This window comes from Panthera tigris, chromosome A2 (genome assembly GCF_018350195.1).
Source record: "Panthera tigris isolate Pti1 chromosome A2, P.tigris_Pti1_mat1.1, whole genome shotgun sequence".
Taxonomy (NCBI): Eukaryota; Metazoa; Chordata; class Mammalia; order Carnivora; family Felidae; genus Panthera; species Panthera tigris.
The window spans coordinates 142,132,156-142,156,326 of NC_056661.1; the positions used below are offsets into that span (position 1 = coordinate 142,132,156).

Genomic DNA, 24,171 nt, shown 5'->3' on the forward strand with positions numbered 1-24,171 from the left:
TCACACGTATGTAGTAACTGCACAGTGGGTGACTGAAATCAGTGAACCACACCAGGGACAATCAGCGAGAACCAGAAAGAACGGCACAAGGAGTCGCTATCAAGTCAGCCAACATAAGACACCTTTTACTGAATTTAAACTGACTTGGTTTCAAGGATACAATGGGGGAAGGATGGGATAGAAGTACAAGCATATTCAATTATACGGGAATATCTCCAAAGCAGTAGGATTCACAGATGTAGTGTGTGCAACCCCAGACTGCAGGAGATGAGAACATGGGCCCCGTGGTGAGGCAGAAAGACAAACTGACTGAGAGAGGCAGCTGGCTACGGAGAAAGAAGACCGGCCAGTGGGGCAGACCTAGATTCAGGTTCCAGCTAACATGGCTCAAGGCAATTGGCCTTGGGCACATTCCTGAACTTCACGAAGCCTGGGCCTTCAGCTGGGAAAGTTGCCCTAGGGACCTCTGTGATGGGACACCCCATCTTTCCAGCTTCCTCTGCTTGTACCACCCTGCCTCTCCCAGCTCCACTGTAGGTCCTTGAATGTAACATAATTGTCCCACCGCTGGACTCACTTAGATGTTCACTCTGTAACTCTCTTCACTCCTTCCTGGATGCCTCTTTCTCAGCCTCCAAACTTCAGGTAAGCTGTCAAACCAAATTAGGCTGGAGCACTGATATTTAATTTTTAAAAATATAGCATTCCAGATCAAATCCTAGAGGATCTTTAATGCCATGCTTAAATACTGAATATTGTTCAGTTGGAAACAGAGAGCCATGACCAATATTTAAAATGTTTCTGGGAGTATGTGTGTAATAAATTGAAGCAAATGTAATTTGAAGGCAGACATACAAGCTGGGAGGCAGGGCAGATATAAGTTGAAACAGGAGGGGAAAAAATAATGAGAGAAAATATATTTCAGATGTCAAACTGACAGTATTTGGGCACCTGATTAAATATGGGAGTAAGAGTTGAAGGCAATCAACAACCCAGGGGTTTTAGGCTAGGTAGTAGAACACTGGCAGCATTAACAGAATTTGGAAAATCAGGTTAACAAGGTTTGTTTCTGACAGTTCTCCTACTGTATTAAGACCTCAGTTAAAATAACTGATTTTTAATACTCTGCAGTATTTATTATATCCTCTAACGGAGTATATAGACTTTATATAAATTTGTTGAATTATTTAAAGAGCAAAAGATCCAAATGTTTAGAGTAATCATGCAACAGTAATATGGCTGATCATTTATTTATGACATTGCAAGAATTTAAGCTGCTTTGGAGTAAAGTACCATTTGCAGCACTGTCTTGAGACCAATGGTATGAGAAGTCAAAGACCTGCAATCCAGTTCTGAGAGAATGACCCGCTGACTTTGTGTCCTTGGTCAAGTTATGAACTGTCTGGCATTTGTTTACTTCTCAGTAGAAATTAGATGACTGAACGAGATAATCAATCAGGGTCCCTTCAGTTCTAAGGTTCTGGATCCTAGGGTATGTTCTCTTATTTGTTTCTTTTTATACTCACTAAGATCACTGCAAGATTGCATAATGGTATGAGTGAAAAAATACCAGTAAAAATGATTCAAAACAGTTTGGGATATCAAGTAACTGGGCTCCCATTGAGACCTGGAAATTCCACACTAACAAAATACCAAACGTCAGCCTGGATTTCTTTTCCTGTATTGTCAGTCTGGTTAACTGAGTCACTACATTTTCATTCCTCTTAGACTTGAGCTATATATCAAATCTATTTCCTCATGAAGGAGAAAAGTATCGGTTCTTTTGATCCAATGGTTAAAGAAACCAATTATGGGAAATAAGGTCAGAATAGTAAACGGATGCAAATAATTAAGATGGACAGGATCCTTCACAAATAGCATCTCATTCATCCTAAATTATTATTACTCCTTTTTTTTAATAAAGGAACTAAGCCTCAAAAAGCTGAATAATTCACCCAAGATCACACAGTTACGCAGTAAATGGTAGTCAAGTCTGACTCAAAACCTTGGCCATTTACTATTACACCTCCTCCTTCTTTGTGAAATTTTGTTTCTTCCAACTAGGGCTTAACTTTCCCTTCTCTGCTTAACTTCTAGCCATTAAACCCATGATTGATTTGTATCCTATGTGAAGCAGCAGGTAGAGGGTGTGTGTGTGTGTGTGTGTGTGTGTGTGTGTACCTTTAAAGAGTAGTGAACAGGAATTAAAGAATATTATAAAATAATATACACTTTTACAGAAATACTAATAAATATTAACAAATGGCAATATTTATATTAAAATATGCGAAAAGGGGAAATACATTTATATAACATTTTTCTGAAGTATAAACAATTGATCTTGCTTATAGATTTCAGCCATACACATGAGATAAAATCGGCATAATACAACTGAAATTCATAAGCAAGATGATTAGATATTTGCGGTGAAAACCAAAGCTAATAAAACTTATAAATTAATATTATAAAAATTAATAGAATATTTTAGCTCTGAAGGTGAGAGTGTATATGCATGGACGTGTCTGCCAGATTTCTCCGAGAAAGTAACATCAAGCTCAAAAGAGAATTCGACACCTAAGATTCTGCTTTGTACATTCTGCAGCAGGCTTTGTCAAGCACCTGTATAAACAGATGTATTGGACTAATGAACTAATTTGAGCCAATACCTTATCTATTTACAAATGGCAGAGAAAATGAGAAGATAAGGGTCCTCTGCTGAAAGTCACTTGCTCTCTATTTCTTCTGTAATTTAAATATAGTCCCAAGAACTGAAGGCTCTTAGCTGCCTGAGGACACATCCGAGACACTTGTAAATCAACCCCTGAAGAGTGCTCCAGCAGCCCACAATGACTTCTCTCCTTTGTGTGCCTGGCAGGAAATGGAAAGTGCTTCAGGCACATGCCAGGTGTCCCCTTCAGGTGTTAAATTTTCCATGCAATGCCCTAGGGTTTTTAAAACCCTGAAAAACCTAAGGTAAGAGGCAACTAAGATTAAGAGTGTATCTTCAGGCAAAACAACCAGTTTTAAAAAAAGATGCTCAGAAGAGGAAATTATTTCATAGATATATCCCTAAGTCCCCAAACAAAGAAAAGGCATTTGATTAAATTCAGATAGTTGCATTTCTCTACATAATTATCTTAGATCCTGCATATCAGAAACAAATTTTGATTCAAGAGTGTACAAGATTATTGACAGAGTTAACTCAATAGTTAGTAGCAGAGTTTCTCTCTTGAAAGCATATTCAAACTCTCCCATAGAAGAATCCAATTTTCCTTCCATAAATCTCCTTTAGCAGACAGGACTTATAATGCCCCCTCCCACCCCAAAATATGTTATAGAGTCATTGCAGACCTTAAAATGTGGCTTAGAATCTGCCTTAAATTTTTTTTTCTGATTCCAAAAGCTAATCAGTATTAGTAGAAATGTGAGAAAAAAGTATCATGAAGAAAATAAAGAATATTTATTAGCCCACCATGTTAACCACGATTTGCATAGTGATCTATGTCCTTAACAGGATTTCTCTATTTTCCCTCTTTATTTTTAAAAATTAAGAAGATTCTGTGTATATATTTTTAATATGCTATATTCACTTCACCTATAGTGAGAATTTCCTGATATTGTAGGAAAGCACGGTTTTGATACTTGCATTGTAGTTTGTTCAATGGATTCAAGTTTTGCATTTAACTCTTTTCTGATACTCAATGTGATACTTGGTGCGAAGTAGGGATCTAACATTGTTTTCCAAATTATGAGCCAATTCTTCCACACTATTTATTGAATGGATATTCTTTTCCCCATTAATTTATATAATGTCACTTTTAACACATATCAAACTCTTATACCTTCTTGGATATATGGCTGGAGTGTCTGCTCTAGGCCACTTGTCTCTTGACATGCCAATACAGTACTACCTTTTTGTTACAATTACTGTAATTTTATAATAAGCTCTACCATCTGTTCATGAAAGTTCTATCAATACTCTTATTTTTTGAAATTCTTGATAGTTCTCACAGATAAACTTTAGAATTATTTAAGCTACTTCCAAAAAAACTGGAGCTTTTATTAGAATTGTATTGGTTTTTAAAATTAATTGCAGAAGACTTGAAATAGCTGCAATATTAAGTGTCCCATTTGGGGACACAGTGTCTCCATTTATTCAAATCTTCTTTTGGAATCCTATGTCACTCATGCATTTCTTTTTAAAACCCCTCAATATTTTGTGTTTTCTAGCTTTATGAAACAATTTATGTCTTCATTTTATTTTTAACTGGTTAATCTTGGTATAATTAAATTTCAATTCATTCTTATATAAGGGGAGAAGAAAATGTTGACATTTTCTTCTCCCCTTATATAAACTCTATGCAACATAGAAGGCCCAGATTAAATTCTATCTCTCACAAAGAAATACAAGAAAAACGCAAAAAAAGAAGCATGAGTTCTGATATCAACAGATCAAGACTTGAGATCCTTCCTGAATCTCCTATTCTTTACTCACAGAATGGGAATTTATACCTATGATGCATGGCTGTAGTGAGAATTAAGTGAGAAAATGCAGGGCATCTAGCTCATTATATAGTGAATAAACACAACTATTTGTTCTGTGGGGCTACAACATACTTAAGCTTCTACAGCGTGCAATACTCTTCCAATTATACAAACAAAAGAAATCCCAACATGAACCCAGGATATATATTCATATACTCATTCAATAAATATGAAAGAGGCAACTTAGTTCAATGATTAGCAACAACCACTCTGCAGTCAGTCTGCCTGGGTTCAAATCCATAACACCATGTACTAGTTATGGGACTTAAAGTCTCTAATTTCTTATGCCTCAGTTTCCTTATCTGTCAAATGGGAATAATAAGTATCTCTCCCATAGGATTGTTGTCATAATTGAGTTAATTGTATAAGGCAGTCTGAAGAGTGTGCTGAAGACAGTAAATACTGTATAAGGGGATGTTGTTATTATTACCTTATTATCATCATTCAGTAAGCTTGTGTGATATATTAAGCACTGAGCTAGATACAATGGTAAACTAAAACTCACCTCATCGCTGATGTCATGGAGCGACACTTGGGGCTAAGATCTAATGGAAAAATGGTTGTGAATTAGAGGATAAAGGGAAGCAGGGGGAACACAAGAGGCAGGGTGATAGCACTGGCAAAGGCCTAGTGATCAAAGGGGTAAGAAGAGTATGAGGGGCTGAAATAATGCCCAGGTAGCTGGAGCTGGGCAGGAAGGAGTGTGGCCTTCCTGATGAGGCCTGAGGCCGGTAGAGCAGATTAAGGGACTTTGCAGGCTACCTGGAATCAATCTGTCTTCTTCCTATGCGCAGTGGGAGGCCATTGGAAGGTGAAATAATTGGGTTTCCAGTTCAAAAAGAGCACTGGATCAGAAGACAGGAAGGAAGAAAGAGTAGTTAGAGTGGGCTGGTTGGGAGGTTGTTTCATAATCTGAACAAGGGCATATGGTGGCACGGGCTAAGGTGATGATGAAGATGGAGAAGTATAAATGCATTTGAGACATTAGGAGACATAATTAAAAGGATTTGGATGGAGCTAAAGAAAAGGGCGCTGCCAAGAGTGACTTCTAGGTCTCTGGCTCATGTATCTGGGCAGACCCTGCTGCTCAATGAGACCAACGATGTTGTCTAGGCCAGAAATATATTGTCCCTCCCACCAGATGATCACATTTTTGCCTAATGGGTGATGAAGATGGTGGATTTGTTCCTGTTAAGATAGGCCAGGGAAACCCCACTAGCCTGCACCTGAAAATTCTGTCTGCTCCCTTAGTGCATCAGGAATGTACCCTGCCTGATTTGTGGCATTTGTAAGTCCAGGTCAAGGCTTCTCCTGGGGTTCATTATTTGTATTATTATTTACAAACTCCCTAGGATGTGAACTACAACCCAGGAACTGGGAAAAGAGATGGCACAGGAATTATTTCCAAGACTATGTTACCGGTCAGCAACTGGCTTCAGTCATTCTATTTGCAAGTCATTCATCATACTCTCTCAGACATTCTCTTTGGGAAAAAAAAGATGAACAGTAAATAAGACAGTCTGCACTAAGCATGCACATAGGAAAACAGAACTTTCCCCCTTTCCACTCTCTCTAGTTCCACCTTCCCACTCCCCTACCCTCTCACTCTTAAAATTTTGTCAACAATGACATAATGCCACTATAAGAACACATACAATGAGACCCGAAAACTTGCAATTAATAAAATAGGAATGCTCGCATTAAAACAATCTTCAAAATGATCCTGTCTGCTCTTTTTATACTTCATGACATGACCTATCAGTGGTTTTAAAATCACTGTAGTGGATCACAAACAGCATATTTTTAGAAAACAGAAATCAGTGCATTGCACATAGTAACGGGAAGTGTTGTTTCTTGAAACTGTCATTACAGTTGCAAAGGCACCTGTGTACGGGGTTACCATACACAATAAATCACTAATCAAAAAGAGTTTGAAACTCACTGACCTAGTCCAGTCTTCTTATTTTACCAATGTTGAAACTGAGGCAGAGGAACATTGAGGGATTTTTCAGGTCTGACATATCATGAAGAGGCACAGCTAGAAACAGAACCCTACCACCGAATTCCACGATTCTTCCCTTTATATCATGTTGCCTTTTTCAGCTGCATTTTCTCTCCCTTTGTAACTAAGTTCCATCAAGGATAAGTAAACCTTGAGGGTATCTCAAAGTGGCTTTGTCCATGAGGAATTGAAAGCCTTGAAAGAGATTAATTAAATCAATTATGAGAAGAAGTGAATAACAAGAAGGTGTGGGTTACCGTAACGTTCTCTCATGCCACCATAAAAAGGATTATTGGTTAAAACCAACAACATTCAAAGAACCACGTTTTTTGGCTGAAAGTGTCAAAAATAGAAAAGCAAAGGGCTTTATAACAGGGATTTCAATTTAAAAAAGAAACCAGAAGTACCATAAATATAAGATGCATATTCTTTAAATGAAAATTTTAGGGCATCTGTGTGTAATACTGGAGCACCCAGATGAAAAAGGAAAACAATCATTGCCTCTGTGCAATGTGGTCAATCCTCTGGGTGACTGACTGGGTCTTTCACTTTTCTTCCCAATTTTAAGGGTCACAGCACAGGCGTGGGTATAATGCCAGTGGCTGATTAAAGCAGGTCACAATCTGTCTGGGAGAGTTTCTATGCCATCCTTCATAGGGACAGGGACCAGACAAGATGACCTCTCTTGTTGCCTTCCAATTAATTCAATCAGCCTCTGCTTCTATCAGACATCTTCACGGATGCAGACCGTCCACTCATTTCAAGTCTTCATCAGGAATCAGTAAACACAGAGGCTGCAGACTGCATTTAGTGAATCAGCAGGATTCATTTTCCAGTCATCATTTTTGATTTACAACTTGTTTCTAAATATTATTTTCTCTCTCAATCATCTGAAACCTCATGAAGGACAGGGGCTGCCTCTGCATCCTCTGAGTACCCACTGGGCATAGCATGGTGCCCAAATCTGTCTTAGGTTAACATCAATGTTTGTTAAACCAATCTGAACTGAGTTTCGTTCCAAAGAAGGACATACCCATAAAATAATCCCAATTAGCTGTGCATAAAGCCTTCCCTTTTTAATATTTTGTGAAGTGCCACTCTAGGAAACTATATGGGATATAATAAAGTACAACTGGGAAAACTTTTTTTCAAATAAACAAAAGCTATGCCTTCTATTTTTATGTTCAAATAAATGTGCATAAAAGGTAGATATCGGTAAGGGTGTTTTGCTTCTTGCTTCTCTCCACATGGGCTGGTAGGATAATTTCCATAATAGAGAAAACAGACCATCTGAGACTAACTGCATCAGTGTTAAAACAGCAGATCCAAGATGAGGTAAGTACTCATTTCAAAACCCTCATAAATCAGGAAACTGTGGCTGTATTTCATCACTCCCTAAACAATAAAATATCAGTATTTATTAAGCAGAACTCCTACACACTGTTGCCTAAGATAAAAAAAAATTATAGCTTTTGACTAGGAACTTACCTTACAGTGGAAAAGGAGTAGATCTGTTTGACAAGTCTTTATTTTTTTTTTAATCTAACTAATATAAAGTGTGATGTCCTTAAGCATTACATATAAACTAAATTATCACTCATGATTTAGTGTGAGTCCTATCTAGACCTAGAAACTTTCCAAAACAGAAGTGGAATTCTGGCCCCATAAGGAGCAAATTAACCACCAAGGGTCTGTTCTGGCCACAAGCCCTGGTCTCACCTTGAGAGATAGAGCATGACCTTTTGGAATCTCTCATTATTACTCCTGTATACGAATGCCAAAAAAATTTTTTTTTGAAAATATTTTCATCTTTAAACCTTCAATACATGCAAATGCAAAAAAGAATTGAAAATATTTTCATCTTTAAACTTTTATCGCATGCTTTGAATATCAAAACACATTTTGTGCGAAAAATTATAAATAGAAATTTGATATATTTAGAACCAATGTGAAAATCATAGCCTGAGATGCTCTTTAAATTTAGTTCTAACAAATCTGCTTTTTGGATTCTGTTCTCAGTGGTTTATTTTTACTCCCCAAATTATGTTACTACCATCAAGGACTTGGATAGAAACAGGGAGCTATGATAAAGGAAACATTTAGACATAATGGCTCAAGTGTATAAATGTTCATAAACAGTCTTCTTTTTAGAAGCAGAGAGGAAGAGACCTAACATTTATCATTTCTATTATGAGCCAACCACCATGCTAGACAAATTGGATATGTTCTTACATAATTCTTGCAATAACTCCATGAGGCAAGTTATATTATTCCCATTGTTTTTTCCAGAAAAGAAAACGGAGTCTCAAGTTTAAAAGGCTTGCCCATTGTCACAGACATAGTAAGTTGGAAAGCCAACACTCCAAACTGTGTCTTGCTTTATAGTCTTACTCAAACTGTCTTGCATTACAATTCAGGTCTAAACAAAAAAAGAATGTGCCCAGGTACAACATAATGAATTTATATTAAGATATAAACCTGTTGTCAGATCCTTGGATAGACCTATCTCATTTAACATGACTCTAAGCACTTGGTAAACATCTGGCCTTTGACTTTCTATGACAGTCCTGTGTGCTCATCTTCTGTATGAAGTAGTCATTTTTAATATGTGAGTTTTATGATAGTCTTTCAATCAAATGCTTTTACGAGTGAGACAGACTCAGGTATGGGAGTCATTTGGTAAACCACCCTCTCTTTCAGAGCCAACCTTTTCTTAGAAGAGCATTTCGGCTTCTACTCTCTCATCGCCATTCACATCTTGACTTCTATTTGTCTTCTAGCCCAACCACACATCAACGCTGTCTGGGAAGAGACCATTGGCGGTACCTCGGTACTAATTCACCACTTTTTCCACAGTATTAGAATTCATGATTTTTAGTAGGCATGTGGCTGACCAGAATAGACTTAATTTTCCAAACTCCTTTGTGTCTAAAAAGAGCTGCCAATAGGATTGTAAACAAATGTACAGGGTGGTAACTTTCAGGAACATTTTTTAAAAGACATGGATATGAACACTTTGTCTCTATTATTTTCATCCTTTTCTCCATCTGGCCACTTAAAAGGGAAATGTGGTAACTGCAGTTCTACCTGCCTTCTGGAACCAGGAAAAACACCCTAGAGATAACAGAGTAGTATTAAAAAGCATAGGTACCTTAGGCCAGAGTAAAGAAGAGCCATTGCACCATTCCTGCACTGCCTCCTCTGGATTTTATCAGACAGAAAAATAAAGTTCTGTCTTGTTTAAACAAGTGCTATTTTCCCTGTTACTTATAGCTGGACATAATCCTAAATGATATACAACCATGATCTCTTTGTGTCTAAACTCAAGGACAATAACCCACTCACCACATTTTAAATTTTGATTATACTGGTCTTTATGAGGTAGTATGAAACAGTAGGAAAAATATGAAATTTATGATAGAAATCCCTCTACTTACTAGCTCTGTTAACTACAGCAAATGAGTTAACCTCTGTTGGTCTCAGCGTCTATATTGGTGAATAAGAGGAAATGACCTCCTACCTCAGAGTGTTGTTACAAGCAGTCAATCAAATGAAAACTACAATCTGTGTCCCCTTTTATAGATGCAGGTAATTTAGGATTACAGATTTTACACCTTTGACTTTAAAATACCTTTTAACCCAAGTACACCTTTTCTAGTTTTACCTACTCACGGAATTAATGAATATTCCGATGTTCTTCAAATAAATCAATTGTTGTTTATAAAATAAACAAGGGGAAAAAAAACCTTTCAAGGCATTCTCCTCTTTGTGGTTTTTAAAATCATCTCTGTATCCTATCTGATTTTAAGACAATGTCATTAATGGTCTGCAAGAGCAGGGACCAGTTTATTTTCATTTGTCATTTTATTTCCATGTGCCTGATAACATCTCAGTATATGTTAGTGTCCTCTATCCACTTTTGCATGCTAGTCATTCCCATAGCAAAGGGTCTTTCCCGGGGCCATGAAAAGTTATGAGTAGATTTAGGCCCTACCTCTACCAGCCACTTCTTGTGGCAGCCTCTTGTCCTTTGCTTTGTAAATACAAACCTACAGCCAATTATGTTCCTTGATAAAGACTAATTATTCCATTCCACACTTGTATAGCCTAATAATAAATATAATAAATGAATGGACTCAAGAGCTCACTAAAGTTATTATAATTAACATATATAGACATTTTGTCAATCAACTGGATATATTGGTCTAATTTAGAAGATCAGATTAGCCTGACAAAGTGTTTTTGATCTGCATGTCTGTTTTTCATTTTTTTTCTCAGTTAAGTTCACAGACAGAGTAGTTTTCAGTGCTGTATCTTTCTTATTTTGCAAATGCTATTTTGCTCACACTATTGGCTCTTTCTGCTCGCATAGTTAGGACTCTAACCAACTTATGAAGGAGACTAAGTTAGTATCCAGTGCCTCAAGCCTCTGCAGGCTTCTAGATCATTTTTTTCCCTTTAAATAACCATTCTTTCCCTCATCCCTGTCCAACAAGTGCCCAGCATCAGCAAGATAAATTGGTTTGCAAACAGATATTAAATAGTTGATAATGTTCAAGGTGTTCCACACTGAGTGGACTTTGTTTACATGCCTTCATTTCTTTAATGTAAATCATCAGTAGGTTGTAGGTTGGAAACAATCACCTAATTTAGATGACCATTTATTTCAATTATCCCAATGATGACCCTCTTCTCAGATTTCCAGGAGTCAACAAAAAGAGTGGAGGGAGTAATAATAACTCTGACCGAATTTTACAATACTCCTTTTTGATACACATTTGAAATTTAATGTGTAAGCACATTTAACTTTTAAAAAAATCCCCTACATATTATTTTATTAATAAAAATTCTACCTTTCTTCAGAAGTAAAAATTCACTATTACAAAATAAGTACAGAAAAAAATATCAAGTCAATTACTGCCTTTTCTTCTTAATCTAATTGAAAGAAATGCCCTTCAAGATCTTTTATTCCTATTATATTTGCAAAATGATAAATAAAGAGAAATTTCCATTCTCTGTGATCAATTTTCCAAGTGGTATTTCATCTTCTTTCCTAATTAATTTGCTATTTATTGGTTTTGCTCTTTTTTTAACTTCTTCATAATCATCCCTGGCTTTTACATGCTGTGGCACATACTTGCGTGCTTTATTAAGTTGATAGATATCTTAGTTCTATTTTTGGATATTTGATCTCTTCTGCTTATTTTGTAGATCATCATACCCCAAATATGTAACTTATTCAACTGAGGTAAACTCTACTAAAATATAATTTTTAGTAGCTTCACTAATTTTCAGAGAAATTCCCCAAAATTTTATCTTGCTATCAATTTCATTCTCCTAAACAAAAGATGTCAGCTGAAAATCAAATGAAATTGACTAAGGATGAGGGGGAAATATTGATCTAATTCTTTCTATTTGAAAGTATCAGATTAGAAAATGCACTTGCTCTATTTACTTTCTTCAGTGACTCTTTGGTCAAATCTATAAAAAGGAGCAAAAGCCATCTGCAAAGTGTATAATTTTTTTCATTAAAAAATCTCTTTCAAGATAAGGTGCATTCAGGGTGGCTACCCTACGACCCAACAATTGTACTACCAGGTATTTACCCAAAGGTTACAAAAATACTGATTAGAAAGGGCACATGAACCCCCAGTGGTTATATCAGCATTATCAACAATAGCAAAATTATGGAAAGAGCCCAAATGTCCATTGACCGATGAATTGATAAAGAAGATGTGGGGTGTGTGTGTGTGTGTGTGTGTAATGGAATATCACTCAGCCATCAAAAAGAATGAAATCTTGCCATTGCAACGACGTGGATGGAGCTACAGTGTATTATGTGAAATGAAATAAGTCAGACAAGGACAAATACCATGGTTTCACTCATATATGTAATTTAAGACATAAAACAGATGAACATAGGGGAAGGGGGAAAAAGAGAAGGAAGCAAACTATAAGAGACTCTTAACTGTGGAGAACAGACTGAGGGCTGCTGGAGGGGAGGTGGGTGGGGGGATGGGTTAAAGGGGTGATGGGCATTAAGGAGCACACTTATTGGGATGAGCCCTGGGTGTTATACCTAAGTGATGAATCACTAAATTCTGCTCCTGAAACCAATACTACACTATTGTTAACTAACGAAAATTTAAAGAAAATTTGGAAAAAAACCTCAGAAAAACAAAAAAAATTTTTAAAATCTTTCAGATATTCTTTATATATGTCATTCCTGGTTCCCAAAACTTTATATGCTTTTTGACATTTCCTAATGGACTTATACTACATTGTCCTGAATATTCCTCCTATTTCAGAGTCATTCAAATATTTTCTATGCTCTAGAATGGGGAAAAATTGTTTTATCCTTGTCTATTGCAATGATAAAATAAAATACAATTACATTAAAGGACATGAAGAATGAATTCTATTTTACGCTTCAAATGGGCTCTATCATAACTAAACAGTTAAGCATATAATTAGTAGCAAACCAAGAAAGCATTTAGACTAATTAGGCCTAGAGTCTAGGAGATGAGTTCACAGATTATGTCTGTTAGACAGCAATCAGGTCGATGCGGTCAATTTAAAACAAAACAAAAAAATAAGTAAATAAATCAACTCATAGAACAAAAAACCTGCCAATAGTTTTCCTTTTTAGCTGATGTGAATGCAGCCTTCAAGATAAGCTGTTCTTTACATAAAAATAGAAATCATATTGTCCAGATCATATTCAAAATCTTGTAACATATGGCATTCTAACTTTGAAACAGCCTTTTCTGAACTACCTATGTGATCAAGGAAGAGAGAGAAGAGCATCAGATGTGGTTCAAACAACTACAGACAGGAAAACAAAATGTCTTGTTTCTAGTACACACTTAGTTTCTCCACAATATGATTTAGAACATACAATAAGATATCACTATAAATATCTTACATACGTTGCGCTTATGTTGCATTTCCTGCTTTCCAGAAGCCATACTGAAATCTAAGATAGCCTAATAATGTTCAAAAGACTAACAACAACCAAAAAAATGGCAATGAAACACAATAAACAGACTAATTACTATTCAGTGGGGAGAACAATGGAAGCATTTTTTTCTCTAGCTGTAATCAGTTTATAATTGTGGCCCTGCAAACACGGCAACACATAAAGAAACAGCAAGAAACTCCCAGTCAGCTTCTGTGTTATAAATGTAAGGGATCGACAAGCTTTTTATCTGCACAGCCCTGACAGATGATGGAGACCCCGTGGTTCTTAGGTGGCTGCTCCCTTCAGCAGCACCAGCATCCAGACCAGGTGTATAGGTTATTGTTCCATAGAAGCTAATTTATTTTTCTAAATGTTAAAATCCCATAGAGCATGATAAATAACACAGGCTTAAAACAACTAAAGCTAAGCATTAGGAGAAATTACCTTCTTATTTACAATGAATAACAAGCCTAAAGAAACATAAAAATATGAAAACGGCTCTAAGCTATGTGGATATTATCTGATATCATGACTTGTTGGAATGATTTCATTTAGTGGAATAGAAAGTGTGAGTTGCTTTCTGCTACTTCAGCCATTTACATTTTCTATATAGTAACTTTCTAGAGAAGATCTGCTATATAGATTATGTCACACAGCCTCAGAGATCAATTTATCAGGAAAAGCCAAAAGATGAAGGCTCTCTTTTAATTTGGCCAAAGAGTTAAATAACTAACCTGTTTCCTAACTTGAAGTCTGGAGTATAGAATGCACTGTGCGGAGGAGAATATCCTTAAAGACATTGTTAATGATGTCCTACCTTTTTTTAAAAAAAAGTAGATGACTGACAACATCAAAGTGCGTACTGAAATTTACTTTTATTTAATAAATATGGAAATACTGTCCTTCCTAAAGAGGAATCTACCTTTCCATGGCTTCATAAAGATGTAATAGATAATATATCCCGTCATAGCAACATTTTAAATTAAATGTTGGATATTTGGGTTGGCATTAGTATTTATTCATGTAGTTGTATTAGTCATTGTACTAAATCATTGTATCACTATTTTATTTAAAAGACTGTTTTACATTGAAAATTATGATTATATGCCCTAGAGGTGAATCAGCTATATTTTCAGATGGTTGTGCCAAGGCAATCACAGGGTAAAGAGAAACTGCCAAGTCAGAGACCACCTCTGGAGCCAGGCCTGCACTAATGGTGGTGGGAACATATGGTAAGAATGGTCCAGAGTCCAAACGGGCGAAGGGGAATGGGGAAGAGCAGCAGTGATGCCCTTCAGGTGTAGATGCAAAGAGGAAGACAGGCATGACTGGTGACTTGGTAGGTGAGGATCTGGGGCTCTGAGGAGAACGATCCGATGTGAATGTCAGGGGTTCCAACTGCTTTGCTAGACTGCAGAATGTGAGTCAGATGCCTTTCCTGTGGGGAAGTACGAAATTTGAGATTCTCATTAACTCTTTGAGATCACTAGGGTGCCATTTGATAAATGACAGTGCCAGTGTTCTAAAAGGAGCTCAAGCATCTGTTGGAATAAATGTGCATCGTAAAGTGCCCTGCTTCTTCATGTTGAGTGTTATCCCTATCCAAAGAATGTGTCTGAATATCAATGACTCCTACATCTCATGCAAGCAGTTATTATGTTAAAGAGAGAGAGAAGCAGAGACAGAGAGAGAGGGAGAGAGGGAGAGAGGGAGAGAGGGAGAGAGGGAGAGAGGGGGAGAGAGAGAGAGAGAGAGAGAGAGAGAGAGAGAGAGAGAGAGAGAGAGGAGACCTGTTTAGTACAGCAAACAGTTCATAAGAATACTATGACATTCTTAATTTTTAAAAAAATACTTAGTTTGAGATGTCACCTTTAGATAATGGAATATCTTCACTTGCTACCAGCTTTCTTTGTCCACATTTTCTTTGACTTACCTTCTCTACACAGACCTTCTTTCTTAGGGTTATTATTACCTTTCTACTTTCTGGTTTTAATGCAAAGCATTGACTGTATTGCTTCACATGAGGCAGCTCTCCCAGACCAGCCTTTTTTAAAGTACTGCTGTAACAAGGGAGGTTGCCAACTCAAGGTGGTAACTCAATGTTGAGGTCTGAATACACTCAATTTAAGCACAGAGTCGAGGAAGAGACATTCTCTCTCCTTGCTTAGGAGCTCAAAGGGAGAAACCAACCTGTACTGTCAGTTCACAGCATTGTGTTTAAAATCATAGCCTGAAATGATCTTTCAAACTGTTTTTTTTTCTTTTATTTATTTATTTATTTATTTATTTATTTATTTATAATATGAAATTTATTGTCAAATTGGTTTCCATACAACACCCAGTCCTCATCCCAACCGGTGCCCTCCTCAATACCCATCACCCACTCTCTCCTCCCTCCCACCCCCCATCAGCCCTCAGTTTGTTCCAGTTTTTAACAATCTCTTATGGTTTGGCTCTCTCCCTCTCTTTTTTTTTCCTCTCCCCCTCCCACATGGTCTTCTGTTAAGTTTCTCAGGATCCACATAAGAGTGAAAATATATGGTATCTGTCTTTCTCTGTATGACTTATTTCACTTAGCATAACACCCTCCAGTTCCATCCACGTTGCTACAGAAGGCCATATTTCATTCTTTCTCATTGCCAAGTAGTATTCCTTTGTGTATATAAACCACAATGTCTTTATCCATTCGTCAGTTGATCAAACTGTTTTGTTCATAATTATTATTTGTTGCCATCAGGTGAAAAATATTCCCTCGGGCATAGCTCATGGGCAGAAGAACTATAGGGGTGGTTAACTGAATTCCATAAAGAAAAAAAAAAGACTCTAAAGGTAAGCCTCAATTTTAATCAGGATACTAATCAGTATGCTGAAATTGAACACGTAATTTCAAGGAAATCATTTTTTTTTTTTTTTGGAAAGATGGAGAGACGGATCCAGAGGTACTGCATAGGCACACCTGAGGATTGTGCGTTCTTTCTCAGTGCAAGCACAGGCTTGCTGATGCTGGGTTCACTGCAGAAATCAGGAATGCCTCGTATTCGCAAATATACTTTCCAAGGAGCTTGCAGATTACAAGTGAAATGTTTCCAAAGTGGTGACTTAGAAGATCTGTGTGGAAAATGCTGCTCTTTTTTCCAGTGTCTGGAAGTATGCTGTTCTGGAGGGCCAAGGTCATGGCCACAGTGTGCTCCTCTGTAACAAGGAACAAGGGAAGGTCTGAATGGGGATCTCAGGTTGTTCCAGTCCTGGCAGGCTCTCCACATCTGAACCGTATCTGTTTTCTTGATAGGAATTTTAAAAAAAATTTTTTACAGTGAATGGTTGTTCTCTTTTAACCAATATCCACTGCCCCTGCAAGCCCAAAGTAATCAAAGCAATGCTCAAACGGTTTACAAAGTATGATCCCTGGACCACCATGGCAGCACCACTTGTCAGGGAAGGTAATAGAAAGTTTCAGCCCAGTTGTACAGAATCAGAAACTCTGGGCTCAGCCCGGCAATCTGTGTTTTAGCAAAGTGATTCTGATTCACTGAAAAGTTAGAGTTTCCCATTTACACTGACAGCATCTAAAAGTTATTCGATGTTACTCTCAAGTCTTAATCATTAATTACTCTGAACCTGATTGTCTGCCCTGACTTTACTACCACAACCTTTAGAGTTCAAGCCCTTTCAACCTGAAACACATCCACAGTCCTAGAAAATAAAGCCATTTTTCTGACTTCTTTTTTCAAAGCCCTGTATGTAAGTTATCAGGTGATGCTTCCGTTCAGTCTACGAACAGCATATTCATTCTGTCTAAGCCATTCCAGTGACTGAGGGAAACAGAACAATATCCACCAGTTGTCAATATAATGTCCAGTCACAGACTGGGCCCACTTTTTCTTTGGCCCATTCTGTACTGACCTTTGGCCACAGCAGATACAAGTTCTTTCCTTGTTCCTCATTCTTCCATCTTCTTTCCTACTGAGGTCCACTCTATAGAATTTACATCATGTTACTCCCTGCAGTATAATTTGAACTACAGAACACTCTTTCATGTTCATGCTAATCCACCAGTACCCTTTTTTTGCCTCCCAGAAACAGAAGGGAGTTGGGAAGAGTGTACTGTACATAATCACGCCATGTGAAGCTTTGTTGAGGCAGTTTTCCCATCAGCTAGCTTTTAAATCTTTACTTGATTGTTTCCTTTTTCTACTTATGATAAAAAGTGTCCTCTTCTTCTACTTCCTTTCTGATCCATACTTTAAAAATTAAAGTAACAGTTTCCTTAGTAACAGCTACCCACTGCCCTTTTATATTCTTTTGCCAGTTTGGTCTGTTCTAATAATATGGTAGAGTGGAAAGGTCACTGCAGGTTAGAGGGACTGTGTTCAAGGGACAATGCTAGCACTTACAGGCTTATCAGCGCTTGCCAGGTAAAACTCTGAGTCATAGTCTCCTGATCTAGAAAACAGGGTTAATTATTACCTCTTCCCTGTGCACTCCCTATTACTCTTTTTTTTTTAATGTTTATTTATTTATTTTGAGAAAGGGAGAGAGAGAGGGAGCAAGCAGGGGAAGGGGCAGAGAGAGAGGGAGAGAGGGAGAGAGGGAGAGAGGGAGAGAGGGAGAGAGAGAGAGAGAGAGAGAGAGAGAGAGAGAGAATCCCAAACAGGCTCCACACTGTCAGTGCAGAGCCTGACATGAGGCTCAGTCTCGAAGGTGAGATCATGACCTGAGCTGAAATCAAGAGTCAGTCACTTAACCAGCTGAACCACGTAGGCAACCCTCCATACAACTCTTGAAAAGACTAAATTAAAAAAAAATGTATGTAAAGTCATCATGAACACTGTACAGAGCTGTATAAATGTGAATTATTAGCATCAGTGAGAGAACTTACCAGACTCAAAGTGAACGCAAACACAACTGGGACCCAAAAGCCATCACAAGTCTCCTTAGAATAATAGTGACCTTAGGGGTGCCTAGGTGGCTCAGTCAGTTAAGCATCTGACTCTTGATTTTGGCTCAGGTCATGATCTCACAATCCATGAGTTCAAGCCCTACATCAGACTCTGCACTGACAGTGTGGAGCCTGCTTGGGATTCTCTCTCTCTCTCTCTCTCTCTCTCTCTCTCTCTCTCTGCCCCTGTCCAGCTTGCTCTCTCTCTCTCAAAAATAAATAAACAAACAAAAAGAATAACAGTAGCCTTTTAATCCACAGAGTCAGAATGCCACAATTTAGAAAGGCTGAGCTGAGTAGCTAGTAAATGTTTGTAATAAAAAGCAACTAATAATTGTTCAGTTTTGCTAAAATGGTTCAAAATAGAGAAACTTAGAAAATATAATCTAAGATATTTCCATATTTGGAGGAAAGCTGGGGAAAAAAGGAGTCAACCTACCAAAGACCACAGTACTTAAAAGAACCATGGAAAGTGACTGGGGGGTCAATCCTATATGAAAATGCTCACTAATATAAAATAGGTTTTGAGGTTAATCAATAATGCATTAAGAGATTATGAGGGGAAAATCACACCCATAGGAAATAATTTGGATCATTAACAGCAGCATAGATTTACATCAATTTATATAGTCCTTTAAAACATGATATTTATTTCCCTGGATTTTCTTTAAGTCTTAGGGAAAAAATATCAATTTGGAACTCAGAAATCACCAAAACAAAGAAGGTAAAATAAGGCAGAATGTCTCTGCTCTTTTATTACTGAAACTACCTAAGAAATGAAAAATACAGCCCTTGGCACCAGCAGTGTTAATTATCTACATTATTTTTCCTTGTATGTAATCTTGAAAATATCAGCCTATTAACCTTGTAGAGTGCATTTTCACAGACATTTTGCTCAGCATGAGTTTACAACCAATCCCAAATTGTTAGTGTCAGTTCCTCGGGTTCAGAGTCTCCTAAGGTCATTTTTTCCAGTTAGCAAAGATTAGAGTCCTTTAGCAAAGCAGACTCTTTCAGGTTAACATATTGTCGTCACAAAGACTTATTTTCCAATTTAGAAGATAAATGTTTTTTATTTGCTACATAAGAAAATGATAACAAACAGAACACAATTCACATTGATTTTTATTTTTCTTCTGAGAAACATCTTTCTAATCCATATCACTTATTCTAATATATAAAGAGTGTCCATTTGTAACCAGTATATTATGCTGTACCCTGAAACTTTGTTATTATGAGATTTTTCTTTAAAAAAAATGTTACACTCTTATATTAAGAAAAAGAAATATCAGTGCTTGCTAATATGCCCTTAAACAGTGTTTTTCAATGTGTGGTCCACAAACCACCTGCAACAGAACTAGCTAGGATACTTGTTAAAGTACCTCAACTCCGTCCTAGTGAATCAGACTGGAGGGGAACCGAGAAGTTGCATTTTCACAAAGACTGCCATGGACTCTTATTCCCACTGTAGTCTGTGAAACACTGTTTATCTTAGCCAATAGTTCCCAAGTTGGCTGTAAATTATGTTCAGTTGGAGAAGGTATAAAAACACCAATGGCCAGACCTCACCCCAAGCCCATTAAACCAACATGTATGAGCTATGGGAAAGGTTGCCAGATAAAATACAGGACATGCTTATTTAACAAACTTATACTAAACTATTTGTTGTTTACCTGAAATTTAAATTTAATTGGGTATCTTGTATTTTTGTTTATTAAATCTGGCAGTCCAAGGGATGAGGCCCAGGCATAAGAATTTTTAAAAGCTTCCTTCTTTGAGGGACGCCTGGGTGGCTCAGTCGGTTAAGCATCCGACTCTGGCTCAGGTCATGATCTCAAGGTTCGTGAGTTTGTGCCCCATATCGGACTCTGTGCTGACAGCTCTGAGCCTGGAGTCTGCTTCTGATTCTGTCTCCCTCTCTCTCTGCCCCTCCTCTGCTCACACTCTGTCTCTCTCTCTCAAAAATAAATAAATATTTAAAAATTATTTTAAAAAAAAGCTCCCCTCTGAGTCAATTGAGCAGTTGAGGTTAAAAACAATGGATTCTAAACCAAGGCTTAAAAGACATTGTAATAGGGAACTACAGAAACACTCAGACAACAGGGGCAGAGTTGAGATTCTCTAGCTCAAAAGCAGGCACATTAAGTGACATATCTGTTTCACACTGACTCATTTGTTTTCCCAAAAAAATTCACAGGAATTGACTAATTTTAAATTAGGTACATAATAAATGAAAAGCATCAACATAAAACTTAGGTTTTATTTATGGAACAATCTACATTTTTAAGATGGAATTTCCTGTAAGAAAACACTTAGAAAATATTAAATAAAATGCGGGGCCCTAAAACTTGGTTTCCATGGTCAGCTAAACTCTTTCGTAATTGGTAAGTTGTTTTCTGAAGTCACAAACTCCTCTCTGGATCCCCATGATTCCCAGCAGGAGGGAAGTCAGAAATAACAGCCACATCTCTCACCGACACCACTTTAACTTGGAGCGTTTATAAAGTAGCAGAAAAATTAATGCCATTTGCTCCCCCCCCACCCAAAAAAAAAAAAAGAGCTGGAAGCCTTCAGAATTTCCCAGTTGTCCAAATAAATGGGGATCCAGATGGAATAAACACAGGTACCAAATTATCTGTATTTGTAACAGGGTTACAGAGTGAGGAGGAAGATGAAGGTTACTGATGATGTATGTTGCTATAGCTGGTGAAGTTGGAACAATAAAGGCTGATAAAGAACAATCCCAAAATTTCTGGAAAGGTAGAATTCCCTCATTGCAGTCACTCTAAATTTAAAACGCCAACATAATCCACAAATAACAATAATTTAAAATAAAAATAAAATAAAATAAAATAAAATAAAATAAAATACTGAATATATCATCATTAATCTGATGACATTATCTTAAAAATAATTTCAGCTTGCAAGTTTTCTCAACATGAGTGAGTTAATATTGTAAAGACTGAAATTTACACAAAGCTGAATTCTAATCAAATAACTGATTTCAGGGGCTAAGTAAATTTTATCAGACCATATCTTTGTTATATACTTTTGTAAATGAAGGAAGAAATTGCCAAATGGATGAGTGGAAAGGCATATGATCATTTTAAGCTTTTTTCCTTATAATTTATAAGACTGCCCCATATATCATATTTCATGGAAATGTTATTAAAAAGTAGAGGTCCAGCAAACACTTATCAACAGTCATCTCAGGTCCCACAACAAAAATGGAATTTTAAAGTTATTTTTATATCTGTTATAATAGCTCCAGATTTGGTAATAATCTGCCCATGTCTTCCAAATGTAGTGTTTACCAAAGGAGGAAACATAAATGACCAGAAGATGATTGAAATGCCCTTCACTAAGTTGGGTCTGTGACAATAATAATACACTGGGCAAGCCAGTCATTACATTGACCTACATGTCTCCCAGGATTTGGTGGTATTTATAATGGTAGTATTTAAGATGATTACATATCAAAGCTCCTGGTAAACTATTTCCCACTAATAATTACAACACACTGTCTAATAGAAACTTGCTGACTTAGTTTATACACCAAACAACTAAGTTGAAAAACAAACAAACAAACAACAACTGTATGTAAGATGCCACCTCATTTCAGGTTCACAGTGTGCCCCTTTCTCCATTTTGGGTCCAGGAGAGCATTAACATGGTGATCTCTGGGAATACATAGCATAAAACCAGTTAGCTAACATTCTCCTTTTAAAGTGGTCTTCAAAAATAGTAACTCCCCTCTCATGGGCATTATATTCATTAATAGCAAATAAACATTCAATTCACATTCCAACAAACATTTTTGGAAGATCAGTTGGGGTATAGCTCATCTCTACTCGGTCCTGCCATGAGTTCACCATCTTGCCACTCTTCAAGGCATACCTTCATAAAAGGAAGTGCTGTGTTCTCTCTTAGTGGGAGAGATGAACTGGACATTTTAAAATTACAATTTGTCTGCTGAAAAAAAAAATTCAAATGGAACTGTAAACTACAGAAATGGTCGTTAAATCTGAAGGTTTCCTATCTCCCATCCTATCAGTTATTATCAGAATTATAGTTCATTAATTTTTAGATATTCACAGTCTATAATTCCCCTAACTTTTCTATCAGTATAAAGGTTAGAATTTAATCAGAGTTACCATGCTAAACCTCTTAATTTTTATAAATACTTCATCTGTGTTGTGATTAGCATTAGTAAAGATGGCTTAAGCTGAATGGCCTAAGAACATCATTCGTGATTTATAATTTATTATTTACATTTTCACATTTAATCTGGAATTAAAAGGACAATGGCACATATTCTTAATTTGCAATTATTTATTTTAAATATTCAATCATAAATAACATTCCCAGCTCAATTTAATTTTTTTTTAAAGAATCACATTTTAGATTCTTCTAAATACCAAGCCATGCTCCATGGTCCATGAATATATTCATGAGGTCTGCAGCCAGTGGTGTGAAAATTTATCAATAACTCGCAAGTAACAGAACTGAAAGACTGCTCCAATTTGAAGTCTACTGACAACTCTCTGAAGCTAAAACCTTTCAGTCTATCAAGCATGGATTTATTCATGATTTTTGACCTTAAGAGATTCTGGGGAAAAGTGCTGAAAAATTGAAGGTCTAATCATTGGATAAAAACTACTCCTAGAACATGAAATATTATTCCAAAATCCATAACTAGCACTAAGATAGTGTAAAACAACAAAGCAACTCAAAATTTACTGCCCTTTCTCTTCTCCCTTAACACCAACATGAACTTTTGTCTGCCCAAGCCCAATACTATCTCAGGATACATTTTTATGTCCACATTAAAAGGAGGAATAAGGAGATAACAAATACTGGACAAGTCTATTTCATGCATAAGAGTATATCTAAACACTAACAGCATTTGAAAGAGATTCAGGATTGCCTTATCTGGAGATAAGTTTACATCCCCAAAAATAATATAAGAAGAAAATGCCTCTATGAGAACAAATGACATCATGATACTCTAAGCTCTGCATTAAAGAATGTCTCAGAATTTTTCTCCAGATTTACATAGTGCCAAGTTCAACTTGTTATGCGTTATATTGAGATTAATATTTTAGAGCATTTTCTCCCATTGTGTGGTGTTCATCACCTTCATAGATGCAAAAGGAATGGCCAAGGACAAATTCAAAGTGTATAACAAGGGATTAAGAAAAAGGACTTTGGTGTTTGCCTCTCACCAAGACAGAACAAAGACCTGAAGGAAAGTCCTGATGGACAAAATACAGATACAGATTAGTTGATCTGGAACTATAAAACAAAGGAAAACTGGGTAAAAGTATGAATATTTTCCTTTACTTTGGGGAGAGGGGCACATTAGTTATGCCTGTCTCATACTGACAGGTCATTTCTGTATGTCCTCCATGCCCCACTCCTAGGATTAATTTGAATGACAAGTTCAAGTTAGAGGTAACTACAGAGATGGGCATCCTATGCATCAGCAGGGATGATAAAGAGAGCTTTGGCTTTAGATATATGGCTGAACTGGCTCTGTGTCAACCTTGGCTCCTGCCTAGTAGCAACTGTGTGGAGACCAAGGGACAATAAGAAGTTCACTTCAACAAGACTAGCTTTGCCTAACTGAATTCCTCATTTATCCGAGTGTGAAATTGTATAATTGTTGCCCCAAGAGCAGACAATTGGCATTTCTAGAGAAGGTTGGGGAACCTCAGAGGCCTG

The 24,171-nt window shown here is 36.9% G+C and overlaps 1 protein-coding gene and 1 long non-coding RNA gene across 2 annotated transcripts in view; both read right to left on the bottom strand.

The window, feature by feature from the left end:
• GRM8 (glutamate metabotropic receptor 8) overlaps positions 1-24,171 on the bottom strand; it is a 755,100-nt gene that overhangs the window by 287,623 nt on the left and 443,306 nt on the right. The window lies entirely within an intron of this gene.
• On the bottom strand, positions 16,707-18,470 carry LOC122234563. Its single transcript, XR_006212360.1, has 3 exons — positions 18,388-18,470; positions 17,412-17,483; positions 16,707-16,789 (listed from the first exon to the last, which is right to left on the bottom strand). It is a non-coding gene; the product is annotated as an uncharacterized LOC122234563 (long non-coding RNA).